At 37.5% G+C, this 8,726-nt stretch overlaps 10 non-coding genes across 10 annotated transcripts; all 10 read right to left on the bottom strand.

Moving 5' to 3' along the window:
* Window positions 1-421: 421 nt before the first annotated feature.
* TRNAR-UCU lies at window positions 422-509 on the bottom strand. The gene is given in 2 exon segments: window positions 422-457; window positions 473-509. It is a non-coding gene; the product is annotated as a tRNA-Arg (tRNA).
* A 771-nt stretch (window positions 510-1,280) lies between these two features.
* Window positions 1,281-1,368, bottom strand: TRNAR-UCU. The gene is given in 2 exon segments: window positions 1,281-1,316; window positions 1,332-1,368. It is a non-coding gene; the product is annotated as a tRNA-Arg (tRNA).
* Window positions 1,369-2,138: 770 nt separating this feature from the next.
* Window positions 2,139-2,226, bottom strand: TRNAR-UCU. Its single transcript is given in 2 exon segments — window positions 2,139-2,174; window positions 2,190-2,226. It is a non-coding gene; the product is annotated as a tRNA-Arg (tRNA).
* A 771-nt stretch (window positions 2,227-2,997) lies between these two features.
* TRNAR-UCU lies at window positions 2,998-3,085 on the bottom strand. The gene is given in 2 exon segments: window positions 2,998-3,033; window positions 3,049-3,085. It is a non-coding gene; the product is annotated as a tRNA-Arg (tRNA).
* Window positions 3,086-3,856: 771 nt separating this feature from the next.
* TRNAR-UCU lies at window positions 3,857-3,944 on the bottom strand. Its single transcript is given in 2 exon segments — window positions 3,857-3,892; window positions 3,908-3,944. It is a non-coding gene; the product is annotated as a tRNA-Arg (tRNA).
* A 771-nt stretch (window positions 3,945-4,715) lies between these two features.
* TRNAR-UCU lies at window positions 4,716-4,803 on the bottom strand. The gene is given in 2 exon segments: window positions 4,716-4,751; window positions 4,767-4,803. It is a non-coding gene; the product is annotated as a tRNA-Arg (tRNA).
* A 761-nt stretch (window positions 4,804-5,564) lies between these two features.
* Window positions 5,565-5,652, bottom strand: TRNAR-UCU. Its single transcript is given in 2 exon segments — window positions 5,565-5,600; window positions 5,616-5,652. It is a non-coding gene; the product is annotated as a tRNA-Arg (tRNA).
* A 771-nt stretch (window positions 5,653-6,423) lies between these two features.
* On the bottom strand, window positions 6,424-6,511 carry TRNAR-UCU. The gene is given in 2 exon segments: window positions 6,424-6,459; window positions 6,475-6,511. It is a non-coding gene; the product is annotated as a tRNA-Arg (tRNA).
* Window positions 6,512-7,283: 772 nt separating this feature from the next.
* Window positions 7,284-7,371, bottom strand: TRNAR-UCU. The gene is given in 2 exon segments: window positions 7,284-7,319; window positions 7,335-7,371. It is a non-coding gene; the product is annotated as a tRNA-Arg (tRNA).
* A 771-nt stretch (window positions 7,372-8,142) lies between these two features.
* Window positions 8,143-8,230, bottom strand: TRNAR-UCU. The gene is given in 2 exon segments: window positions 8,143-8,178; window positions 8,194-8,230. It is a non-coding gene; the product is annotated as a tRNA-Arg (tRNA).
* Between the last annotated feature and the right edge of the window lie 496 nt (window positions 8,231-8,726).

Below are 8,726 nucleotides of genomic sequence, written 5' to 3'. Positions count from 1 at the left end.
TACCAGGTGAGATCGGTTGCACTAATTAACCTCCTCTTGGCCTGGTTTCCCAAGACTTTTGACGAGTTTTAATACAAATAATTCTTGATTTTTGTAAATTTAGGAATTCTGAAAAATATCTTCAAGTGGGCAATCTTTTAGAGACATTCGAGAAAAGCTCAGCTTTAAATGGTTTATTTCACTTCTTAGTTACAAGATAGATCTAGATGAATCCAGCATTTTCAGTACTATGCAATAACAGTCATCTTAAAAATGAACCAAAGGGAGCTGTCCTCATACTTTACTCAGAAAAAGAAAGGACCAGGTAAGTTTTAGCTGAACACTCGTGCCCACGGCTGCTGTCTAGAGTTTTTCGTTTGTCTCAATTTACGATAATCGGATCTTATCGACAAAGTTCTAATTAGACGTGTGATACAAAAGCCGACTCTGGTGGGACTCGAACCCACAACCTTTGAATCACTACAGCTTATTCTAGAAGTCCAATGCGCTATCCATTGCGCCACAGAGCCAGTAGGCACACTTTTGTTCTTGTGACAGTCAACGTTCTTGACCAAAATCGGTCCATTGGAATGGAAGGGATTGTAATCCCTTCAAAACGGATCAATCAAGATATGTTGGAAGAATATGAAAGAACAGGTGTTCTTAGTCAATAATTAAACAGGATAGGCACTTACAAACTTGCCGTTCCCCATAGGTACCTATGCTTTGCTTTCTCCCGTTCTTTAACTAATGCTAATTTAGAAATGCACCAATTTTTAACAAGCACTGTTTGTATAGATTCATCTTCATAATTCTTATCAGATTTGACTCTGGAGGGATTTGAACCTAAAAACCTTGAATATCAATGCTATTATGAACATACCAGGTGAGATCGGTTGCACTAATTAACCTCCTCTTGGCCTGGTTTCCCAAGACTTTTGACGAGTTTTAATACAAATAATTCTTGATTTTTGTAAATTTAGGAATTCTGAAAAATATCTTCAAGTGGGCAATCTTTTAGAGACATTCGAGAAAAGCTCAGCTTTAAATGGTTTATTTCACTTCTTAGTTACAAGATAGATCTAGATGAATCCAGCATTTTCAGTACTATGCAATAACAGTCATCTTAAAAATGAACCAAAGGGAGCTGTCCTCATACTTTACTCAGAAAAAGAAAGGACCAGGTAAGTTTTAGCTGAACACTCGTGCCCACGGCTGCTGTCTAGAGTTTTTCGTTTGTCTCAATTTACGATAATCGGATCTTATCGACAAAGTTCTAATTAGACGTGTGATACAAAAGCCGACTCTGGTGGGACTCGAACCCACAACCTTTGAATCACTACAGCTTATTCTAGAAGTCCAATGCGCTATCCATTGCGCCACAGAGCCAGTAGGCACACTTTTGTTCTTGTGGCAGTCAACGTTCTTGACCAAAATCGGTCCATTGGAATGGAAGGGATTGTAATCCCTTCAAAACGGATCAATCAAGATATGTTGGAAGAATATGAAAGAACAGGTGTTCTTAGTCAATAATTAAACAGGATAGGCACTTACAAACTTGCCGTTCCCCATAGGTACCTATGCTTTGCTTTCTCCCGTTCTTTAACTAATGCTAATTTAGAAATGCACCAATTTTTAACAAGCACTGTTTGTATAGATTCATCTTCATAATTCTTATCAGATTTGACTCTGGAGGGATTTGAACCTAAAAACCTTGAATATCAATGCTATTATGAACATACCATGTGAGATCGGTTGCACTAATTAACCTCCTCTTGGCCTGGTTTCCCAAGACTTTTGACGAGTTTTAATACAAATAATTCTTGATTTTTGTAAATTTAGGAATTCTGAAAAATATCTTCAAGTGGGCAATCTTTTAGAGACATTCGAGAAAAGCTCAGCTTTAAATGGTTATTTCACTTCTTAGTTACAAGATAGATCTAGATGAATCCAGCATTTTCAGTACTATGCAATAACAGTCATCTTAAAAATGAACCAAAGGGAGCTGTCCTCATACTTTACTCAGAAAAAGAAAGGACCAGGTAAGTTTTAGCTGAACACTCGTGCCCACGGCTGCTGTCTAGAGTTTTTCGTTTGTCTCAATTTACGATAATCGGATCTTATCGACAAAGTTCTAATTAGACGTGTGATACAAAAGCCGACTCTGGTGGGACTCGAACCCACAACCTTTGAATCACTACAGCTTATTCTAGAAGTCCAATGCGCTATCCATTGCGCCAAAGAGCCAGTAAGCACACTTTTGTTCTTGTGGCAGTCAACGTTCTTGACCAAAATCGGTCCATTGGATTGGAAGGGATTGTAATCCCTTCAAAACGGATCAATCAAGATATGTTGGAAGAATATGAAAGAACAGGTGTTCTTAGTCAATAATTAAACAGGATAGGCACTTACAAACTTGCCGTTCCCCATAGGTACCTATGCTTTGCTTTCTCCCGTTCTTTAACTAATGCTAATTTAGAAATGCACCAATTTTTAACAAGCACTGTTTGTATAGATTCATCTTCATAATTCTTATCAGATTTGACTCTGGAGGGATTTGAACCTAAAAACCTTGAATATCAATGCTATTATGAACATACCAGGTGAGATCGGTTGCACTAATTAACCTCCTCTTGGCCTGGTTTCCCAAGACTTTTGACGAGTTTTAATACAAATAATTCTTGATTTTTGTAAATTTAGGAATTCTGAAAAATATCTTCAAGTGGGCAATCTTTTAGAGACATTCGAGAAAAGCTCAGCTTTAAATGGCTCATTTCACTTCTTAGTTACAAGATAGATCTAGATGAATCCAGCATTTTCAGTACTATGCAATAACAGTCATCTTAAAAATGAACCAAAGGGAGCTGTCCTCATACTTTACTCAGAAAAAGAAAGGACCAGGTAAGTTTTAGCTGAACACTCGTGCCCACGGCTGCTGTCTAGAGTTTTTCGTTTGTCTCAATTTACGATAATCGGATCTTATCGACAAAGTTCTAATTAGACGTGTGATACAAAAGCCGACTCTGGTGGGACTCGAACCCACAACCTTTGAATCACTACAGCTTATTCTAGAAGTCCAATGCGCTATCCATTGCGCCACAGAGCCAGTAAGCACACTTTTGTTCTTGTGGCAGTCAACGTTCTTGACCAAAATCGGTCCATTGGAATGGAAGGGATTGTAATCCCTTCAAAACGGATCAATCAAGATATGTTGGAAGAATATGAAAGAACAGGTGTTCTTAGTCAATAATTAAACAGGATAGGCACTTACAAACTTGCCGTTCCCCATAGGTACTTATGCTTTGCTTTTTCCCGTTCTTTAACTAATGCTAATTTAGAAATGCACCAATTTTTAACAAGCACTGTTTGTATAGATTCATCTTCATAATTCTTATCAGATTTGACTCTGGAGGGATTTGAACCTAAAAACCTTGAATATCAATGCTATTATGAACATACCAGGTGAGATCGGTTGCACTAATTAACCTCCTCTTGGCCTGGTTTCCCAAGACTTTTGACGAGTTTTAATACAAATAATTCTTGATTTTTGTAAATTTAGGAATTCTGAAAAATATCTTCAAGTGGGCAATCTTTTAGAGACATTCGAGAAAAGCTCAGCTTTAAATGGCTTATTTCACTTCTTAGTTACAAGATAGATCTAGATGAATCCAGCATTTTCAGTACTATGCAATAACAGTCATCTTAAAAATGAACCAAAGGGAGCTGTCCTCATACTTTACTCAGAAAAAGAAAGGACCAGGTAAGTTTTAGCTGAACACTCGTGCCCACGGCTGCTGTCTAGAGTTTTTCGTTTGTCTCAATTTACGATAATCGGATCTTATCGACAAAGTTCTAATTAGACGTGTGATACAAAAGCCGACTCTGGTGGGACTCGAACCCACAACCTTTGAATCACTACAGCTTATTCTAGAAGTCCAATGCGCTATCCATTGCGCCACAGAGCCAGTAGGCACACTTTTGTTCTTGTGGCAGTCAACGTATTTGACCAAAATCGGTCCATTGGATTGGAAGGGATTGTAATCCCTTCAAAACGGATCAATCAAGATATGTTGGAAGAATATGAAAGAACAGGTGTTCTTAGTCAATAATTAAACAGGATAGGCACTTACAAACTTGCCGTTCCCCATAGGTACTTATGCTTTGCTTTTTCCCGTTCTTTAACTAATGCTAATTTAGAAATGCACCAATTTTTAACAAGCACTGTTTGTATAGATTCATCTTCATAATTCTTATCAGATTTGACTCTGGAGGGATTTGAACCTAAAAACCTTGAATATCAATGCTATTATGAACATACCAGGTGAGATCGGTTGCACTAATTAACCTCCTCTTGGCCTGGTTTCCCAAGACTTTTGACGAGTTTTAATACAAATAATTCTTGATTTTTGTAAATTTAGGAATTCTGAAAAATATCTTCAAGTGGGCAATCTTTTAGAGACATTCGAGAAAAGCTCAGCTTTAAATGGCTCATTTCACTTCTTAGTTACAAGATAGATCTAGATGAATACAGCATTTTCAGTACTATGCAATAACAGTCATCTTAAAAATGAACCAAAGGGAGCTGTCCTCATACTTTACTCAGAAAAAGAAAGGACCAGGTAAGTTTTAGCTGAACACTCGTGCCCACGGCTGCTGTCTAGAGTTTTTCGTTTGTCTCAATTTACGATAATCGGATCTTATCGACAAAGTTCTAATTAGACGTGTGATACAAAAGCCGACTCTGGTGGGACTCGAACCCACAACCTTTGAATCACTACAGCTTATTCTAGAAGTCCAATGCGCTATCCATTGCGCCACAGAGCCAGTAAGCACACTTTTGTTCTTGTGGCAGTCAACGTATTTGACCAAAATCGGTCCATGGGATTGTAATCCCTTCAAAACGGATCAATCAAGATATGTTGGAAGAATATGAAAGAACAGGTGTTCTTAGTCAATAATTAAACAGGATAGGCACTTACAAACTTGCCGTTCCCCATAGGTACTTATGCTTTGCTTTTTCCCGTTCTTTAACTAATGCTAATTTAGAAATGCACCAATTTTTAACAAGCACTGTTTGTATAGATTCATCTTCATAATTCTTATCAGATTTGACTCTGGAGGGATTTGAACCTAAAAACCTTGAATATCAATGCTATTATGAACATACCAGGTGAGATCGGTTGCACTAATTAACCTCCTCTTGGCCTGGTTTCCCAAGACTTTTGCCGAGTTTTAATACAAATAATTCTTGATTTTTGTAAATTTAGGAATTCTGAAAAATATCTTCAAGTGGGCAATCTTTTAGAGACATTCGAGAAAAGCTCAGCTTTAAATGGCTCATTTCACTTCTTAGTTACAAGATAGATCTAGATGAATCCAGCATTTTCAGTACTATGCAATAACAGTCATCTTAAAAATGAACCAAAGGGAGCTGTCCTCATACTTTACTCAGAAAAAGAAAGGACCAGGTAAGTTTTAGCTGAACACTTGTGCCCACGGCTGCTGTCTAGAGTTTTTCGTTTGTCTCAATTTACGATAATCGGATGCTATCGACAAAGTTCTAATTAGACGTGTGATACAAAAGCTGACTCTGGTGGGACTCGAACCCACAACCTTTGAATCACTACAGCTTATTCTAGAAGTCCAATGCGCTATCCATTGCGCCACAGAGCCAGTAAGCACACTTTTGTTCTTGTGGCAGTCAACGTTCTTGACCAAAATCGGTCCATTGGAATGGAAGGGATTGTAATCCCTTCAAAACGGATCAATCAAGATATGTTGGAAGAATATGAAAGAACAGGTGTTCTTAGTCAATAATTAAACAGGATAGGCACTTACAAACTTGCCGTTCCCCATAGGTACTTATGCTTTGCTTTCTCCCGTTCTTTAACTAATGCTAATTTAGAAATGCACCAATTTTTAACAAGCACTGTTTGTATAGATTTATCTTCATAATTCTTATCAGATTTGACTCTGGAGGGATTTGAACCTAAAAACCTTGAATATCAATGCTATTATGAACATACCAGGTGAGATCGGTTGCACTAATTAACCTCCTCTTGGCCTGGTTTCCCAAGACTTTTGACGAGTTTTAATACAAATAATTCTTGATTTTTGTAAATTTAGGAATTCTGAAAAATATCTTCAAGTGGGCAATCTTTTAGAGACATTCGAGAAAAGCTCAGCTTTAAATGGTTTATTTCACTTCTTAGTTACAAGATAGATCTAGATGAATCCAGCATTTTCAGTACTATGCAATAACAGTCATCTTAAAAATGAACCAAAGGGAGCTGTCCTCATACTTTACTCAGAAAAAGAAAGGACCAGGTAAGTTTTAGCTGAACACTCGTGCCCACGGCTGCTGTCTAGAGTTTTTCGTTTGTCTCAATTTACGATAATCGGATCTTATCGACAAAGTTCTAATTAGACGTGTGATACAAAAGCCGACTCTGGTGGGACTCGAACCCACAACCTTTGAATCACTACAGCTTATTCTAGAAGTCCAATGCGCTATCCATTGCGCCACAGAGCCAGTAAGCACACTTTTGTTCTTGTGGCAGTCAACGTATTTGACCAAAATCGGTCCATTGGATTGGAAGGGATTGTAATCCCTTCAAAACGGATCAATCAAGATATGTTGGAAGAATATGAAAAAAAACAGGTGTTCTTAGTCAATAATTAAACAGGATAGGCACTTACAAACTTGCCGTTCCCCATAGGTACTTATGCTTTGCTTTCTCCCGTTCTTTAACTAATGCTAATTTAGAAATGCACCAATTTTTAACAAGCACTGTTTGTATAGATTCATCTTCATAATTCTTATCAGATTTGACTCTGGAGGGATTTGAACCTAAAAACCTTGAATATCAATGCTATTATGAACATACCAGGTGAGATCGGTTGCACTAATTAACCTCCTCTTGGCCTGGTTTCCCAAGACTTTTGACGAGTTTTAATACAAATAATTCTTGATTTTTGTAAATTTAGGAATTCTGAAAAATATCTTCAAGTGGGCAATCTTTTAGAGACATTCGAGAAAAGCTCAGCTTTAAATGGTTATTTCACTTCTTAGTTACAAGATAGATCTAGATGAATCCAGCATTTTCAGTACTATGCAATAACAGTCATCTTAAAAATGAACCAAAGGGAGCTGTCCTCATACTTTACTCAGAAAAAGAAAGGACCAGGTAAGTTTTAGCTGAACACTCGTGCCCACGGCTGCTGTCTAGAGTTTTTCGTTTGTCTCAATTTACGATAATCGGATCTTATCGACAAAGTTCTAATTAGACGTGTGATACAAAAGCTGACTCTGGTGGGACTCGAACCCACAACCTTTGAATCACTACAGCTTATTCTAGAAGTCCAATGCGCTATCCATTGCGCCACAGAGCCAGTAGGCACACTTTTGTTCTTGTGGCAGTCAACGTTCTTGACCAAAATCGGTCCATTGGAATGGAAGGGATTGTAATCCCTTCAAAACGGATCAATCAAGATATGTTGGAAGAATATGAAAGAACAGGTGTTCTTAGTCAATAATTAAACAGGATAGGCACTTACAAACTTGCCGTTCCCCATAGGTACCTATGCTTTGCTTTCTCCCGTTCTTTAACTAATGCTAATTTAGAAATGCACCAATTTTTAACAAGCACTGTTTGTATAGATTTATCTTCATAATTCTTATCAGATTTGACTCTGGAGGGATTTGAACCTAAAAACCTTGAATATCAATGCTATTATGAACATACCAGGTGAGATCGGTTGCACTAATTAACCTCCTCTTGGCCTGGTTTCCCAAGACTTTTGACGAGTTTTAATACAAATAATTCTTGATTTTTGTAAATTTAGGAATTCTGAAAAATATCTTCAAGTGGGCAATCTTTTAGAGACATTCGAGAAAAGCTCAGCTTTAAATGGTTTATTTCACTTCTTAGTTACAAGATAGATCTAGATGAATCCAGCATTTTCAGTACTATGCAATAACAGTCATCTTAAAAATGAACCAAAGGGAGCTGTCCTCATACTTTACTCAGAAAAAGAAAGGACCAGGTAAGTTTTAGCTGAACACTCGTGCCCACGGCTGCTGTCTAGAGTTTTTCGTTTGTCTCAATTTACGATAATCGGATCTTATCGACAAAGTTCTAATTAGACGTGTGATACAAAAGCTGACTCTGGTGGGACTCGAACCCACAACCTTTGAATCACTACAGCTTATTCTAGAAGTCCAATGCGCTATCCATTGCGCCACAGAGCCAGTAAGCACACTTTTGTTCTTGTGGCAGTCAACGTATTTGACCAAAATCGGTCCATTGGATTGGAAGGGATTGTAATCCCTTCAAAACGGATCAATCAAGATATGTTGGAAGAATATGAAAGAACAGGTGTTCTTAGTCAATAATTAAACAGGATAGGCACTTACAAACTTGCCGTTCCCCATAGGTACTTATGCTTTGCTTTTTCCCGTTCTTTAACTAATGCTAATTTAGAAATGCACCAATTTTTAACAAGCACTGTTTGTATAGATTCATCTTCATAATTCTTATCAGATTTGACTCTGGAGGGATTTGAACCTAAAAACCTTGAATATCAATGCTATTATGAACATACCAGGTGAGATCGGTTGCACTAATTAACCTCCTCTTGGCCTGGTTTCCCAAGACTTTTGACGAGTTTTAATACAAATAATTCTTGATTTTTGTAAATTTAGGAATTCTGAAAAATATCTTCAAGTGGGCAATCTTTTAGAGACA

Source organism: Bufo bufo, chromosome 4 (genome assembly GCF_905171765.1).
Source record: "Bufo bufo chromosome 4, aBufBuf1.1, whole genome shotgun sequence".
Classification (NCBI taxonomy): domain Eukaryota; kingdom Metazoa; phylum Chordata; class Amphibia; order Anura; family Bufonidae; genus Bufo; species Bufo bufo.
This window is presented reverse-complemented; position numbering and strand designations above follow the sequence as displayed.